Source organism: Dermacentor variabilis, chromosome 8, assembly GCF_050947875.1.
Source record: "Dermacentor variabilis isolate Ectoservices chromosome 8, ASM5094787v1, whole genome shotgun sequence".
In the NCBI taxonomy this organism is placed as follows: domain Eukaryota; kingdom Metazoa; phylum Arthropoda; class Arachnida; order Ixodida; family Ixodidae; genus Dermacentor; species Dermacentor variabilis.
In genome coordinates, this window is record NC_134575.1 from 84,965,588 (window position 1) to 84,984,247 (window position 18,660).

Sequence of the window (18,660 nt, forward strand, 5' to 3'; positions counted from 1 at the left end):
GGGCTAAACAGTCGACTATGCACACGTGTTCTAGAATTGGCTCTGCAGCCTCTCAAAGGCAGGGGAACCTTGAACATAACCCCGGTTTTCGGATGTCTGGAAGAGCCCTACTTTCTAGAATATATAAATGTGGCCGGCGTATCTGGGTACATTTCCTGCATATTACGTGTAAGCACTTAAGTGTGCTTGTGCTACGTTAGTGCCCGGCACGACAAAATATTATTCACATATTTTACGTTATTATTGTGAAGTGGCATAACGTTTTGGCACGGTTATAACTTCTGTGAGAGATGACAGGCGCCCATCTTCCATTCAAGTTTGAAATAAAGCGCCGTTGAATTTTTTGAACTTGAATCTGCGCGAACCGAAATTTCGGACAAAAGCACACCATGAATGTTCGGACAACTTTTGTGACTAGGGCCGGAGCCTGTGTTCTTAGCACAACTTGCACTGCGACATCAATTCACGTTGAGTCCAGTTGCCTCGCTTTATTGCTATTCTAAAACGATCTTAGCAATCAAACTGCAAACTCTGTAGTTTGCAGTTTATTTGCGTAACACACACATAAATTCTTCTTCCCAGAGATTGTATTACCGAACTTAGCAGCCATACACATATTCCCCAAATCTAGGGATATTTTTGTCCTAGTGTAGGGCAAACTGCCTTTTGATATTGGAATATACCTAGGGAAGTTGGGTATACGCATCTCTTGAAATCCACCCCACCGAGGGCAGAGGGAGCTCAGTGCAAGCCTCTAGAGCGCTCTTGCAAAAACTAACTTTGCACCTCCGGAAGTGAGACCTCAAAAGTACCGGAAGGGTTCCCAGCATTACTAGCAGAGCAGCAGCTCAAGAAGCGTATTGCATTCGCGGTTATTTATGCGTACCTTGTATTTCTTTTCAATGTAAACGCTATTAATTTTATTCGGACAGAAGTCACGTACGGGCGACTATCCAAACCGGGGTCTTTTTACTGACTGCTTCGCTTAGTGGCTGCTCCGGAAAGAGATGATATCCCATATTCCTAAAGAAACTTGGTTGACTTAGATGAGAATGCTACGCAATGAAATAATTTTCTAAAGTATGCTTACACTGGCCTGCTTGCTTTCTTGTTCTTTCGAAAATCCCACAGCTCGGCCACGGTAATCGCGCCGTACAGAACCTAAAAAGGATACATGGTAGAAACGTTTCTTTTTTGATAATTTAACATATTGCGGTTTTTGCACTACAGCCTTTATAGCATGCGACACGAATGTGCATTTAACTTTCACAAGTGACTGGAATGTAAGAACTGATTTTAATTTAAATTTTAACCTTAGCATTGCCGCTACAGGTGGTGGTTCGTAGGTGAACGTAGTTTGGCAAGCACGCGGAAAGGGTAGTTGCTAAAGATCAACAAAGGTAATTCACACATATTATCCGTCACATCAGTAAGAAGAATATTTCTTGGTCGTGGTATTTAAGGGAACAGCGATTGCTGTCCTTGCCTGTTGCTCGTCTGCTCGGGACCGCTGAACGATAACGCCTGAGCCATAAGCTATTATTTTCCGTGCTGTTGTGAGGTACGTATATGCCACAAAGTGACTTCTGTTCTTGTGATTTCAAATATGTTGATCATTTGCTGCGTGCCTAATTTCCTTCTGAGGCGGCTACAGACGATATGATATTTTAAAAGAGAATTCGGACGAGCATGGGCGGTGTAATGAGATGGGGGAAGCTTTGCTTAGGGTTTTATTTTCTTGCAGCATGTCATAGGAGTGCTGTTCTGCCAGCAGATTCATCTTAAACAAACGGAGCGGAATCCAACGCTTCATTTCGAAAGTATTGGATAACTTATAGTATATAAATAGCAGTCGTAAACCCATATTTTCACATACCCATGAAATACACCATGCATCAACAGAATTACATAATAGAACTTGTGGTGTAAATGTTATAAACAGGGATAAGGTGCCTCATAAAACTGGCGAACATTTCCATAGGGGGACCTATCTTCCTCATAGGCGGCCTCATCGTCCTCAGGCGTCTTAGATTTAACGGGTTAGTAGAGTGACGTCAGGTTCGGTCGTTGTTGGTGGCGGCTGGCTGTAAAGGCAGAGACTGTAAAGAAGATGAGCAATGTCGCCTGACATCCTAAGCGTGATTTCTAAGATGAGCGGACAAGAGCGGTACAGCGGGAGGGTGGGGAGAAGAAAAATAAAAATATGAAGAAAGAAAAAAAGAACGAGAAAATAAAAAGAAGGGCATGGGAAGGTGTTGGGGGAGCGAGAGGTGAGGGAGCATTCAAGGGTGTCGTTAGTTGCGTGCTTTCGTGGCCGTAGAAGAGCCGCTCAGCCAGTCAGTGCGGGAGAAACAAAAAAAAATGAACCTAAAAGAGACAATAGTTGAAAGAATGGCTTGAGGAGCGTAGCACCCATGCGGAGTTAAGATGGCAACAAGGAGTCTGGGGTGCAATGCATGGGGTAGCTGGAAGGCAGCGGCTTTGTCTTTCAGGGGACGTTAGATTCAGTATCTCGACGTAGGCGTCGTCACGACGGTATACAAAAGTGGCGACACGCTGTGTGGCTGGGGCGCGGAAAAAGGTATCCTGATATCCGGATACATTTAGAATGTGCATGGTTAGGCTGTTTCAAAAAAATAAAATGAAATAAGAGCCACAAAAGAGGGGGGGGGCAACCAAAAGCGGAATAACAAATAGGTGGGTGACATGAGTAAAAGCGGGAAGGGAAGGGAGTGTATGCGTAAAAATATGGAAGAGTACAATAATTTGAGTGGTAGGGGGGATACAGGGAAAATTGGCAAATTGAGAAATAGGGGAGGTTAAGAATTAAGGTTAGCTTGTGGCATAATATATTTTTTTCAGGTATTTCGTGGACAAAGATGTACTGTTGGCGTCCGATTTCCGTTCTTGTAGCACTGGCTGTTGGACTACATGCTGTCGTGGTAACGAATGGTACCAGCAGTGACGTTTATGTCAAGACACTGAATGGTGAGACAACGCTCAGTCCTTAAGTAGTAAACTACCTTTGCCAAAGCTGCATTAGTCTATTTAGTAGCATGTTCAATTTTATAAACCAAAGTTAAGTTCTTCATAGTATATCCTATGCTATTGTTTTTCATGCATCCTGATGGTCCACTGGCTTGTACTGTACATCAATCTCTTACTACTTTTTTGTGTAGTCTTGGTTTGTATTTATACACGCTACAAATACGAAATCTACGTATTTCGAGGCTTTGAGGCAGAGGCCGACGTCACATGAATTACTTAGATTTTTATCATGTGTAATTCTTCTTTACTAAATTATATGCGCGTATTATAGAGTGTTTAGTTCCTTTAGTTGAAACACCTTGCTTCGAAACATTCACCTGAGATTACGATACGGAATAATACGAAATTTGAGCGCAGCGCTACACGTGTTTTTGCATTGCGTGGCAATATTTTGTAGTATGATTATATAGATGCATGGTTTATAAGATGAACATAATGCTATGAGTAATTGCCAGCTCGAAGAGTCTGTCTCGTGCGGCACATTGCAAACGAAGCGAAATGTGATGCGACTGCCTCGTTAATCAGGAGATCGCGAAAGTTAACATGTTGGTGACGCGTGGGCGGGAGTACCAGCAGCATCCGCCGACAGACCTCCGCTCATGCCGCACTTTGTTTGCATACAGATGGCTCGCGCAACTCTGGAACCATATCGTAGCAATAGTCGCTACACCTCCCATCTTGCGCGGCACTACGCTTTCCTTCTCACGCTTTCGTTCCAGCAACGACGACCGCAACCCTTTGCCGGGAAATCGTGCTAACAGTGTCAGCGGCGACAACACCTAAGGGAGAATCACATCAAGCCTTACTCGTAGCCGCTTGCCATCACCCCTTGCAAGAGCAGTGTTCCCCGTCACGCAAGCTGGTACCGTCGACGGACCTCAGCCGTTGACGCCGCGGACGAACTTAGCACTCCGTATCTCGGGCTAACTTTAAACCCCCTCCCCCTTGGAAGCGCAGATGCCATCGCCCGCGCAGCTGCCGATGTCTTGGAAGCCGGCAACTAAGTGCATGCGCAGGCCGTCTACCCTCCGCGGCTCCTACGCTTTCCGCCTCATGCTTTCACTGTAGCCTCATCCTCCGCTTTCTTCCTCGTTTTCTGTTCTTTCATCTCCCTTTGTGTTCCACATTCACTTTGTGGTGCTTTCAGACGTTCAGAGCTGCGCCATCATTAATCAAATAAAGTCACACAAATACCTAATCTGCCGACGCAGGCAACATTTGCACGAGTAACCAAAGTAACTGATTGACTAAATAACCTAAATGCCATAGTAAGTTTCAGTGACGGTATTCATGGCCCATGTAATGTTGAACCATTGCAGGGAAGCATCATAAAGTGCACTACCACGTTCCCACATTCAAAGATGAACATCTTCCCCAAAACGCGTGGTGTACATATTTCTTTCAAATTCGCCTTCTTACTGAAGCGAAATTGTGAAACGCTGCTCGCGGTGGAAAGCTTCGTGTGACATGGCCGGGTAGTGTAAGATTCTTTAGTATTTAACGCGAAAAAAGCCGGCCATTTCGCCTCGGCTACGTAATTCACTACGTGTTCAAACGGGACCCCGCAATGCGTCAGCAACCCGTCTACATCAAAGTAGGATAGTGGTCGTTCTTTGGAGTGTGCACCGAAATATGCGTCATCAGGTATGGAGTACGGAGTGTCGCAGTAGGCGCCTGCCATATAATAACCTCCTTTCAGAAGATAGCAGCTTGAGAGGGAGTGAGATTAACATGTAGGGGTAGGAAACTACTGAAAAGAGAGCGATGGTGGGGACGTACAACTTCGGCTGTTGTTTGCGCACGACCGTTTGACAGGACGGTGTTCTGGACAGAATCGTCTGCATAGCACGCGCTAGTCGATGGGCCATTTTCTTTCTGACTATAGCTGTCTGACCGGAGATTCAGTGCAAGCTCAAATCGTGCCCTTGATAATATAGATAACATAATGACCCTACATAGCTTGTGGGGTCATTCAACGACAGCGTTATTAGGGTGAACGTACTTGAAAGATCAAGAGACATGTCCAGAGCCCTTAAACTCTCTGCGGTGTTGCTTAGTGTCTCTTCAGAAATTGAGAGCAACGGTCTCTACATGCACAGCAAAGTCTCTTATGAGATGCAATTCTACCCAAGAAGTGTGAACGGCATGTCTCGCTAGGTGGTGTTTGCTTCCCCATTCGATTGCTTCCAAATTTACGCTGTTGTACAAACAGGCTTTTCCTCTGGTCCTAAGATAGATGCATTTACATAGACCATGTGAAAGCTGGCGGAATGGCCGTCGTCTTCCCACAATGTCTGTGTGAATTTCGCTTGGTATTTCGCTTGGCGCTCTTGCGGACTGACTGCGTCGTATTTCCGTCGTGGTTTGGACCCGCTAGTGGTATTTGCTCCCGAGGGAAACATGTGTGTGGAAGCGTAGGACGGTTATAAATGTCGCACCATATTTTAACCTGGGTGACCCTCTGAACGTCCGTATCCGTTACAGGCATAGGGAGAGGTACAGGATAGAGAAGTTTTCAGGAAAAAAAACAGATTCAAGAGATTTATACAAAACTACTAAAATGAAATGCACGTATTGCATACCTGTGTAACTCAAGCAGGCTAGGTGACTGTTTATCACTGCCTCATTTCAAATGCGATACTAATAAATCATCGTCATTATTTGGAATTGAGGCATGTCATCTACATAAAACCCCGCATTAAGGTGATCTCGGAGATGTCCCATAGAGTACAGCAGGCTTTGAGTGCATAGAGAGGCCCGTACCTTGACAGTCCTACTACTTTGCTGGCCTCGTTGTTGAAGTGCGTCTGGGTATGCAGATGTGCTTGGTTTATTGGGAGGAAAAGGGACGCCATACAGGATATAGAATTGTAAGACAGTCTGCACAAAGCGTCTCGAATCTTTGTAGCCCCTCACGCGTTTCGAAATCCAGCAGATATTTCCGGTTGCTAGCACGAGTACATTTAGTGGTTGCTTAAACTAAGTGGTTGCTTAAATTAAGAATATGCACTGCTCGTCCAAAAACATTCCGAGTGTGCGCATAACCCGCTTCCAGAGAAGTGGTGTCTGTCCGACAGAAATGGACGCGGACTATTTATATGTCGTTTGACAGTTAGCATCTCAAATCGTGCATAACAGAAAACTTACTTCCGGCGATAGCGCCTGCCCTATCTCCTATGTAAATCATTCGATGTCAATTTACGGCAGCTGTCGGTTTAACTCATGTTTTCACAGGCAACCTCGCGAGAACGATTGCGTCACGTTATCTATGTAAAACACTTACTTAAGCATGCGGTTTGTCTAGCTTTAGAGGAGGAACTGCTAAGGCAGCGATGGTTATTAAAGGGCAGATTACAATTCCCCGCCGGGCCCCAACCAGGTTTTAATAGTAGAAGCCCAGGTAGATCCCAACGTGAACGTGAAGCGTTCTTGTCTGCAGGGAAGCAGCAATGAAATTTTTTGTGTTCACTTTAACGTCCATTTCTTGTATGTCTTGCATGAAAAGTGTGCGAGGAATGTTGTCAAAAGCCTTTTATACGCTTACTATAACGATCCGGGCGCACGAGGACGAAGTGTTTAACACTCCCTTCCTTAAGTTATTCATAATAATAGCGTAGAAAGCCCATGATGAGAATTTCTACTCAGTGTGAAGCAGAATACTATTTTCCTCTAACTGTCGCAATATTTTGCGCTCACTGTGCTCGCCAAGCATTTTTACAGATGTGGCGTGAGACAAAGGGGCCTTAAGAAACGAAGGCATTCCGGCGGTTTCTTTTGCTTTAGAAAAACTGGAAAATCAGGAGGAGCCATTCCTGAGGAAGTGTTTTCTCTTTTCATTCATTCAACACTACTTTTTCATTCAACACTACCACAACAGTTATTTTACGTTCTTCTGTAAGGTGGTTGTCGGGCGCTGAAGTGCGTACATCAACCATTCGAGCGTCACGGCTGTTCATTCTCAGTAGAGTCTTCGAGCACGCTTATCGGGAAGATCGTCGTGTCCGGCTTGATCAGGGTTACTCGCGTGTGGTCTGCAGTGGTACCATTTCTCTGCGAAAATGTGTGCCCCTGTCTTTGAGTTTGGCATTCGGGATGCCTTCCTTCAAGGCCACATAGGCTGTGAGGCAGTATGTTGTACTTTGCATCAGAAGTGATCTCATAATATCGCATGCTTTGCTTGACTACGTCAATCCGTTATTTTTCATTCCGCACCTGTATCCATTCGTGTGGGGCTAGCTCGCGCGCATATTTCGTCTTTTTTTGATGAACGGAGCGCAGTTTTGCTAGTAGCGTCGGCGGGCGCCATTTCTTTCAATAACTGTAGAATAGTCCGAGGCTAACGGGCTGGTGGGGATCAAGATATGGGTTGTCCATGAAAGCCACAGAGCCTTCGTTGCTGCGCGCTTGGCATACGTAATAGGCTCTGGGAAAAAGTCAAGATTTATAATTCGGCCGTTTTTTTTTGTAGTGGATTTATGTGGTTATTTCCGTATGTAATCGCACATCATCGTTTTGAAGAAGACATGTAGCACTAGACATCTTTTTTCTCAACGTGATGGTAATCGCAAGAGTTCACATTCTACAAGAAGCTTCTGTTGGTACAGTGTCGGCCCGCGTATCCTGTTACGTCTTCTGTTGTGTCTGCGGGCCATGTGTCCTGTCAGAGGTTCGAATGAGGTACTTGAGGATCAGGGAGTGCTGACCCGCAATAGTCAAACTCTTCCCTTAAGCGACCACTAGGTCGGCTGCATTTCTCAAGGTAACAAGCGGCGTGTTGATCATTGCTTTGCGCGTGTTGCGCAATAGCTGTGTTTGTAATGGGGAAAATAGTGAGAAGCGTGTACAAGAAATAGGAGCATCAGAATTGTGACAATGAAAGGGAAGGGTTTCAGGTGCATAGCTAATTCAGCGAGAACAATTGCATAACATACATGAAATGAAATTGAAGTCCAGTCGAGCTCTTACCTTGTGTAAGCATCCGTATGTATCAGTGGTTTCTTAGGTATTTATTCACAAATAAATGCGGTCCCACCACAACATAATGATTTACTTTGCCTTGAACACGAGAAAGGTAGAGCTTAAGCACAATTAAACATTGCAGAGTATTTTATTATTACGGATGCACCACATCACTCATAAACTAGTGCATATGAAGAGTGGTACCACTGTGTTCGAGACTTGTGTTATTTCAAAATCAAATAATATTGGACATAAGCTCCACACTGAGCTTGTAGTAAATCGATATACATTTCGGAAAGCTCAACTGCAGCTGAATTTTTGTTTTCCAATTTTCCTACGTTTGTGTACCATTGGTCAGGGATATTTGTATGTTGTTTGAATAACTCCAACTTGACCCGTGCAATGCTTATGTTTCCCTAAGAAATCTGCTCGATGCGATGAATGAGTAGCAACAATTTCTTGAGCCGCATATAAAGTTTAAGAGGACGTCCACAGTGAAATTATATCAGGCTAACTCCGGGCTCAGTATATCATTGTGAAGCGTTTCAGTATGCTAAATGTGTCCTTCGTAGTGCCTTTCTTGAGGAAGCCAACATTTCAGTTTTGTACCAAAATTAACAAGCTATTAACAGAGAATGGCGAATATAAGAAAGGGTGTACAATGTCGTGACGGATTATTCCGAACTACAGGGAGCCGATTAAAAATGAGAAGTGAGGTACCGCCAGGTGTCGGAAGCCACTTATTAGCACTCACGAGAGATACGTTAAATTAATAAATGAACACGGTTTTCGCGCCCTATATTGAGAAGCTGCTGGTGAAAAGTGGAGTGAGCTTATATAAGGTGGCTAGAAATATTTCTCGCCGACCAACGAGTAATAAGTGGCGGATATATTATGCAGTCACTTGTCACACGAGGGACAGTTCGTAATTTAACAGAGCGAAGAAGTGGGATTGCTAAGTGCCTCGCCGGTTGGTATTCTCGAAGTCTGCTGCAACAGATGGAAGCAGATTTTCTTTTCGTTCTACGGCAACAAACATTTGTGAACTTATATAGACATTAAAGATGTTCCTTCTACGTTTTTACTGCGGAACCCGAAATTCAACCGAATCCTGCTCATACTCCGCGATCGCTTGTGCTTGGGACGCACCCCCTTTTATCTCTGCAAATATGGCCGCCATGGCTTCACTGGACCCCGATGCAGATAGGGCGAGTGATATCTGCATAGATAGATATCTGGGCCATCCTTGGCAATTATCAACAAGATCTAGCAGTGAACGTTGAAGAGCTTGAGGCTTAATACTCCACCTTGCGGCCAATCTTTTGCTGGTCACATGGTATCATCACATCCTATCATCGGTAAGCCCAAAGATAGATCTATCCTCCAAATAACCATGAGTGTTATTTAATGCATGGTCACCAATGTGAACATTACCCGATGCTTCGAGGATAGCTTGGTGTGCTAAAATATCATATATGATTTTGGCATCAAGAAACATTGCCATCGTTAATCTCTTTATGCTCTCTTGATGTCGAAAAGAGGTCAGTTAGCCGAGCGCGTTATCCATGGATAACCGTCCGCGTCGGAAGCCCGCCATCCCATGCCAAAATGTCTCATTATATTCTAAGTACCAGTCAAATAAGTACAGTACTAACCTACGGGGCAGAAACCTGGATGCTTACGAAAAGGGTTCTACTTAAATTGAGGACGACGCAACGAGCTATGGAAAGAAGGCTGATGGGTGTAACGTTAAGGGATAAGAAAAGAGCAGATTGGAGGAGGGAACAAACGCGAGTTAATGACATCCTAGTTGAAATCAAGAATAAGAAATGGGCATGGGCAGGACATGTAATGAGGAGGGAAGATAACCGAAGGTCATTAAGGGTTACGGACTGGATTCCAAGAGAAGGGAAGCATAGCAGGGGGCGGCAGAAAGTTAGGTGGGCGGATGAGATTAAGAAGATTGCAGGGACGACATGGCCACAATTAGTACATGACCGGGGTTGTTGGAGAAGTATGGAAGAGGCCTTTGCCCTGCAGTGGGCGTAACCAGGCTGATGATGATGATGATGATGACCAGTCAAATGATGTAGGTTCCCTTCTCTCTATCAGGCTTCGAACGTAATTTTCAAGATGGATGCGACGGTACGATTAGAACTCTATTGGAGATTTAGGATTGTTAGCCAAAGGTACTAGACGGCTGAACTTCGAACAACGAGGAACGAAAGTTATGCATGACTATAGGACCACCGTAGGTACCTGGCCCTATAATATAAGAAATATTTGGTGATCACTATGATGCAAATTTATTTTATTTCTCTAATTCTGTAGGGCAATATCTGAAACCTCGTGCAATATTGGTGAGCTTTTACTTAGTGGATATAATTGTTTCTTAAAAAGCTTCGTTTCCACAGTTCCGCCATCTACCATAACTTGAATATAGAACTAAATATTCGTGATTATCGGTAATATCTGTCTGAGCATTGGATTTTCTTGCAGTTGGTGACCGGACAGTCCCTTCTTAAAATTTTAAAGGTCGGAATGGTACCATACCGACACGTTTACATATTTCTCCTTCCCTGTGTCTGCGTTTCACCCGCTAACAACTTAAAATTATCGCTGAGCGCAAGACACACCCGCATTAATTGGAACGAGCTCGAATATTATGGTTCATTCTGTTTCCTTCCGTATGCTCTTGCCAAACATTCTCTAATGAGAACATACACGCGGCACGAATTATGTAGTACTTTCTGGAAGGCTATCAGGGCACAAGCGATTACGCTGGAACGTTCGACGAGACATGTATAAAAACGGAGCAGCTTGACCCCTAGATAATATTTCCGCTCACCGCGAAATTTAGCTCGCCGCTATCCTGTGCAAGAGTGTTAGTGTTGTGCTGGGAACACGTTCCCCCACTAGAGATCTAACTTTGAAAGTCGCACTTTGACACTGTGTCGTTCTTGTCCGTCACCACAACGTGTCCATATCCCCCTGTTCAGTTTAAAACAGTATGTTCGAAAAAAAAATAAGAATATTATGTGGTACATCTTACTGCATACACCTTCTAGCGACTCAACAGAACTTTCGTTGCACTTTTTTTCCACAACTTCAGTCTTTTCGCCCCGTTGACAGAATGGCAGTAACCCAGGGAAAATAATATTTTTCCAATATCCGAAACAAATTGATAAATTCCCTTTTCCTTCTGTTTAGATTGCGCTGATGTTCCTCAAATAAATCATCTGGCATATCCGCCCGCAAACATTTTGAGACCTGCCTGCCGTACAGGCAAGAGACCCTTGCTTCTTTACTCAACTTAAAAAAATAGAGTTGAATACTGGGATCCCGTAGGGAAGGTCCGATAGAACGAAAGTAAAATGCCGCCTTTATTTTAGGCAGTTGTATGCATGACTATGCGTATGGACAGAAAACAAAAAGAGTATAGTAGTTCGAATGCTGCTTCCTTTAATGATCAATATCAATGTGCTGCGTTTCGATCGTCTCATATTTCAGGTTCTTGTGTTTACCATAACTTGACCGTAGAAGATAAAAAAGACGTCACTATGGAATGGCCTTGCGCAAGAGTTTCTTGTAGTCTGGAAAAGAATATGGTTACAGTAAGCGGGTAAAGTCTATTTCTTTTATTTATTTAAGATAATATGCAGACACTCTCCGGTGATTACCGGTGTCAGCGAATAGCGGAACTCTTCTTTACCGAAATGATGTACTCGAAGGCCTACATTTGTTGCAGTGCGGATATTTAGGCGAGGTTGGTTCTTTCATTGGGTAATATTGTCGGGAAGCAAGCCGCTAACCAAGTTGTTTATTTGTGTTTTAACTTGAACAACGAATCCGTGTTAAAAAGCTAGAATAGTTACATTTAGCGACAAACTGGCTATGCAACTGAACTAAAGCGCAAGAACAACTGCCGTTTTCGTCGGCGGATTTCTATGAACGCTGGAAGCCCAAGCAGGACCAACATGCAACAATCTGCAAGATGAGCGTAAATACTAAATAGCACTGCTGGCTTTGTTACCATTTCTTGGCAAACGCGACACACAAAGGAAAACAATGGCAGTGAACAGAGTGCATTAGTTAATGTGCGTTCTTACGATGGCAACCATGTGAACATTCGATGTGCGTTGGCGCTGTCATTACCGTCATTGTTTCACACCATCGATGGCGCATGCGCCATCTCTACCGCGGGCGGTTATTCCACCGGAGATACGCAGTGCGTTTGACTGCAACGTCAGTGATTCCCAAGACGGCGCACCGTCACGTTCCGCTTAGTCAACGCTGCAGGAACAAAGGCTGCATTCTGGGGCGGACTCTAATAACGGTTCGGAAAACGAATCGTTCACTTCGCCGCTTACGTCACTAAATGTGCCACTCCCAAGCCGGTGGTGCAACAAGGGGAGGACGCGACCAATAGATGAGAGGTTGCCACCTCTGAAGTGTACACCCTTATATGACGCATTAATCGAGGAACTACAGAGTGTTTCTGCTTGCTAAATAATTGCAAAATGTATATTAAATATTATACGGCACGTTCTGAAGTATAAACGTGTGGTGCCGGGCGTTTAGGCAATGCAGAGGCAGTTTAATAATGTTTGTCTTTCTCGTTTTCAGCCGACAGACTGTATCGCAAGCGTAAATGAGCTGGCAGAGGCAGCGCTATGTCGTCGGCAAGCAGGAGCTTGCACGATGCACGCAACAGGAATGCACTGTCAGCACTTCCTATGTAGCGAGTGCAACAAAACCTCGAACTGGTTCTTAGGGTAACTTTTGCTCGCCGACTCCATCAATTTTCCTTCTTTTTTCGCCCTTCGTCATCGGCTCAGACATGACTCGCTCGCCGCCGTGCAGCCGCTGTTGCTGCGATCTGCCCCCGGCGCATCCCGTGATAGAAGCAATGGAACTTTAAATCGAACATTACGATATACGGGCCCTGCATTGGCTGCGCGAAGAAAAAACGAAGAGTGTAGTGCTGATGATGTGCGCTGCGCCGTGAAATTGAGGAACACAGTGTGGCACTCCCGGGGAACTAGATAAAAAGGGGAGCCAAATAAGAGATGTCCACAATATCTTCCCGTCCTGACTGCATAGTTTTATCTGTCTAACGAAGGAAGCGCTGGGCCAACGTGGGTTCAAGCCTTCGCATTGCTGAACGGCCATCTGCAAGCTATTCGCTCTTCCGATAGCACTGGGAATTCGATCTCCCCATGCAAATATCTCCTTGCTGTTGGCTTTGAAGCGGAGGTCACGAGAAAGTTAACCGAGCCGTTCTACCGGCCAGGACACAATTGTAAGAGGAACTTTGTGGACAGTGCCGGAAGCTGAGCTCTAGGCCATTCCAATCAATGCTTTGCGTCCGATCGACCTCTGGGAGTTGTCGACCGGTGGATATGAACCGCAGCGCGCAATTCCTTCCTCTGCGCGGAATAACGACTGGTATGCTTGCACCTGAGTCTCCTCCAGTTGTTAGCATAGCCTGCAAAAGGTCTACTTAGAAAGCCGGAGTGGCGGCGCAAATAAATATCCGTCATCTCTTCTAACGCGTGTGGCACTTCCAGCCGCGGTCGACACAGAAAGAGCAATGCTAAGCAGACGGCGAAAGCAAGTAATAGCCTCCGAAACAAGCAACGCGCGCGCGCGCGACCGGCGCGCGGGGCGATGGTCGCGAGCCAACAGCCAAACCAGAGCAACGTAACCCAAACCGCACTGTACTTTCGCCGGTTCCGCTCTTAGCAAAACACGGGTTTGCCTTGGAAATGATTGACAGCTGCGTGACGTGATCGTAATTTGCGGTGCTCGCCCCGATGTCTCTGACGGCCTCTGATGCAAGCAAAACTTTGACTAATAAGATGAGACCAAGTGAACAGGTTCCTTTCCAAACCATTATAAGATACGGCCTTGCTGGCTACTGCTGCTGGCAACATTGTTGTGGGTACACACAGCGTGTCTGCTCTGAAGCTGTGAGCGTGAAGCTGGCTCTCGCAAAAGAGTCGTCGACCTCAACCTTTGCAAGTGGATCGAAAGAAGTAACGATCCGCGGTCGTGGGCACACTGTAGAAACTAGCTGAGGCATGAGGAGCAATAAATATGCAGATAGACGCCCCGGTGTGAACCACTTGTCTTGGTATCCCCATGCCCTGACGACGACACATGCTATGCTCTTGCGAAGCAAGCCAGAAGAGTGTCAAAGTGGAGAACAGCGTACGTATGTGAAGTGGGAAATCGGTCACGTTGTAGAGTCACAGAGGGAATGACAGAGCTTACAAGATCTATTTCTATGAATATAATGTATTAGTAAAAGTAAAAATTAAATAAAAGTATTAGTGACGTTTCTAAAGAGTAATTGCTGCTAAAAACTTCAGAAAGAATTACTACACTTTGCTTGCAGAGAAGTAAGCCCACATCAATTAACTGAAAAGTCGCCGTGTGTATTTTGTGGGGAGACCTCAGAGCTCCACAGCACACAGTTCTGAATATACTGTGTAGTCACAGACTTTATGCTAGATTTCCTCGTTTAAAGTTTATTAACCCGCTTAAATAATAAGTACACGTTAGCAATAGGCTGAAATCATAACGAGAAAAAAATAAAGACGATTCTTACGCCGTTCCTGTGGAATACAGCACGTCCTTCATCCGATTGTTAAGGGTTTTATTACAGTACAGTAGTGTTTTCAGTACAGTGGACATATTTAACAGTGCTCACGTTGCACATAAAACAGAACCATAATGGGTATGCATGTGATTCAGCTTGCCTGAATCTTAACATTCCAGGTTTTTTACAACACGTAAACACAGGCGAGTGCAAAAATATGTACACCCATGCATGAAGAAATTTCTGGCCCCTGTGCTTTCAAACGGCCCCTTGCAAGGTCCGAACATCTTAAATAGAGACGAGCTTCGTGTAAATGACGCGCTCACGAATCACGTGCTGACGAGCCCCAAACTTTACGCTCATTTCATCTCGAAGAAACTGCGCCTGAAGCCTGAGAGGCCAAGGTAAACGCGCACAAGTTATTCTATTTATAACGCACTGCTAACAACGTCATTCACTATGACACGTAACTTCGCTAAATCATCCGAATCACAAAGCTCAATTCTGCCACAGAAAGTGTGCGACGTGGTAAAACAAATTCCGCAAGAAACTATCCTCGATGAAGTTCTAAGTAAATGCGAAGCATTTCTTCCCTGCGCGTGCAGCAATGAATGAACAAAATAACGTCCTATCACGGAAACGCTCACTCGAGGACCGCCACGTGCGTGGGCCGCGGCAACCTGACGACGCATGATCGGAACCAGGAGCAGACGAAAAAGCTACACGTAACACCAAATTGGTCTTTGACAAATTGCGTCTGAAAGTGCGCGTGGTTTCAGCTGCCCGATCACGAACCGTTTGCTTGGTGCTGCGCTTGTATTAGGCCGCAAATCGTTTTTGGTCTTGCTCGCTCACGACTGCCTTGCGTATCTCAAGGAACCGTGATTTCGTTGGCTGCCTCGTTGCAACGGTACGCATAGCATGCTTGTGTAGTCTCTAAGAGGTATTGCACTGCGCTTACGCTCTTCTTTTGCTTTATACTATCGAATATATATTATGTTCAAGTAGAGGCCCACGCAAAACATAGCGTAGCTAGCGCAACCGAGTCACGTCTATTTATGGCGTGCACACCGGTATCAGGCGAGTGGAGCAAGGAGAGGCGACGCTAAGCGAGTAACGGCGCGCAAGCGATTGCGGGAGAAAGCGCACGCATGCGCGGTGAGCAAGGAGGGGCTGAACCAATAGCGGAGAGCGAGTGGGAGCATGCAGCAACGCGTACATCGGCCAAAAATTCTCTGACGTTGGAATGCCTTGCATTTTATTTGATTTATGCGCCGATTGAAATCTGAAGACCTGAAAACCGGAAATCTAAAAGCGATAACTATGTTTACAACTTGGTTTCGTGTTCCGCCAGCGTAGCAAAAATATGAGAACCATATTGTACTTTTTCGGTTTGTGCTGCCTGTGCAATTTACGTATATTCGCCGCAATCATCCCGCAAACGAAACTGGTGCCAAACTGGAAAAACATTTACGATTGTGAAATTAATAGAATAATGTTCTCTTTACGGGCGTACTTGTGTGTGGTTCCCTGTCTTTGAAGTATTTCTTGCTGCATTTTCTATCCTCGTAAGCTTCTGAGGATGTTCGAGTGGAATTTTATGTTGTGCTCAAAATAGCCAATGTTCTTGTTTTATTTTTTATGTCTGCTAAACACCGGTATGAAACATTTGGCTGAAGTTCAGATTCTCTCGTTCAATTGAGTAAATGCGTTTGGTGAATTTGTGTTGTTACAAATCCTACATATTATTTAATTGCTGTAGATAAGAAAAATATTTTACCTCTACTTTATTAACATATAGTGTTTCGAAACCGCAGACTTTTGGCTACAGTTGCTAATATTGCTTATTAAGTCTTAATCTTCTTCTATATAGGTGCCCACTTGAAGATTACTATACTCAAACTATACTAGGTCACCCGGGCACAAAGTGGCCTTTCTGCTGCTTCAGAAGGAAGCACTTAATTCTACCTGGAACAACAACTACAGCAACAACTACAACAACAACTACAACAACAACTACAACAACCACTACCACACCACAGCCTACTACGATTAGTACTGAATCCACAGAAGCAACAACAACTGAACCAAACTCTACTTCAAGGACTGCTTAAACGACAAGAACTACCACACTAGAGCTTACTTAGACTAAAAGTAGTTATTAAGTACTCCTACTAGTAAAATTATGGTACGTGTCCTCGCGATACGAAAGTCGGTTCCAGTGAAGTGTGGTATTACTACACAAGCAAATAAATTTTTTCTATACAATATCTATCTAAGTGAATATGAAGCTGCCCACTGAATAAATAGTGCAGAGCCCTTCCGCTTTGTGAAGGTGGAAGACGACAGAAACTGCATATAACGGTAAATAAATTAATATACAACAACAAAACAATATTGCACAAGTATGAACATGTTTGTTGATTTGTATTAAAGTATATTCCTTACCACAATACTACTACTACTACTGGCGACACTACCAGGACGACTCTTTTCTTCCGGGTGCCCTCTTGCTTTTTGTTCCACATCACAATGCGTGGCGCTTTCTGAAAAGCAATTTTTTTTACAGTACACAAATCTATAACACGTCTATCGCTATATCGCTGTCGTCACGTGCGAGATAATGCGGTCCAGTCACACAACGTCGTCTGTTCCGTTGATCCATGAGATCGCCCATGTGACGTCATACGTCAAGCTTTGCCACCCTCCCGCAGCCTCTTCTTAAACGAGCTATGATTGCGCAAAATCGAATGCAGACATGTTTTAGATTGCCAGTGGCGCTTCCCTAATGTTAGATTTCGGACCAGCCTCTCGACTCAGGATGCTATGACCAGGATTAAGCATCAGCTCCTTGACAGCCGGACAAGGGATACTAAGGCACTAATTGGACTTGATGTGTAAAGAGTTTTCAATAAAATCCGACGCTCATTCATTCTACGGGAGCTATCGGACTTGAATATGGGGTAGCGTCTTTTCCAGTTTTCAAGGTTTTCCTGATGTATAGAAGGACATGTCTCAGGTTTGAGGAGATAAAGTCGGAAGTCTTTCAATTGGGTTGCTGTGGTACTCCGCAGAGATCTGTACTCTCGCCTATGTTATTCAATCTGGAGATGTCGGAGTTGGCTAATAGACCGGACACTGTCCAGGGTATTGACTATTCTATCTACGCAGATGACGTCACTAAATGGGGTGCCGGTGATAGTGATGAAGAGCTTGAGGCTAGGCTGCAGAAGGTGGTAACGCTTACAGAAGAGTACTTCGGTCTTATGGGGCTCAATTGCTCCACTAAAACGTCGGAGTTATTGATCTTCACATCTAAGAAGCTAGGTCGTAGGACGAAGGGCTGGGTACCGGAAGTTGAGCCTTGCATTAGAATCCATGCTAAAGAAGAGCCGCTGATACCTAAAGTTGAAGCAATCAGGGTCCTGGGTTTTGTACTTGAAGCGAATTGATGGAATATTAAAGCCATTCAGCGTATTACCAAGACGATGGAGGAGGTCATAAGACTTATAAGAAGGATCTCTAATAGGCATAGGGGTTTAGGAGAAGAAAGTGCGATCCGGTTAGTTCATGCATTTATTATGTGTCATTTCTCGTATGTGGCAGCCATGATAAATTGGAATAGGAGGGAGAAAAATAAATTGGAAGCTTTAATCAGAAAAGCCGTCAAGGCTGGCGCTTGGTCTGCCTGTGACTACGTCAAATAACGATGTGTTGTTACCACGGCGTTTGCATAATACTTCACATGAAATTGCCGGAGGTCAGCGTACGGCACAGAGGAAGCGAATGCTAGGTACACCAGCGGGAAGGTATATTTTAGAGTCAGTTGAAGAATCGGTGGCTGTGCCGCACGATAGGCCGCCCCTACACGAGGAACGTCAACCTTAGAGCCATGGTTCGTCCGTTTCCGCGGAATGTGCAACCCGTGCACAATGTAGGGAGGCGGTTCGCGAGAGCTAGGGCTTTGTTGCGAGAGGCAAAGGATAATGAGGAGGAGTCTGCGTTTGTTGACGCCGCATGGATTAATGGGAAAGGTGCTTATACGGTAG

At 44.8% G+C, this 18,660-nt stretch overlaps 1 long non-coding RNA gene across 1 annotated transcript; it reads left to right on the forward strand.

The window, feature by feature from the left end:
• The first annotated feature begins 1,477 nt into the window (after positions 1 to 1,477).
• On the forward strand, positions 1,478 to 16,879 carry LOC142590381 (uncharacterized). The gene is made up of 4 exons (XR_012830085.1): positions 1,478 to 1,561; positions 2,863 to 2,988; positions 11,518 to 11,629; positions 16,485 to 16,879. It is a non-coding gene; the product is annotated as an uncharacterized LOC142590381 (long non-coding RNA).
• The last annotated feature ends 1,781 nt before the right edge of the window (positions 16,880 to 18,660 follow it).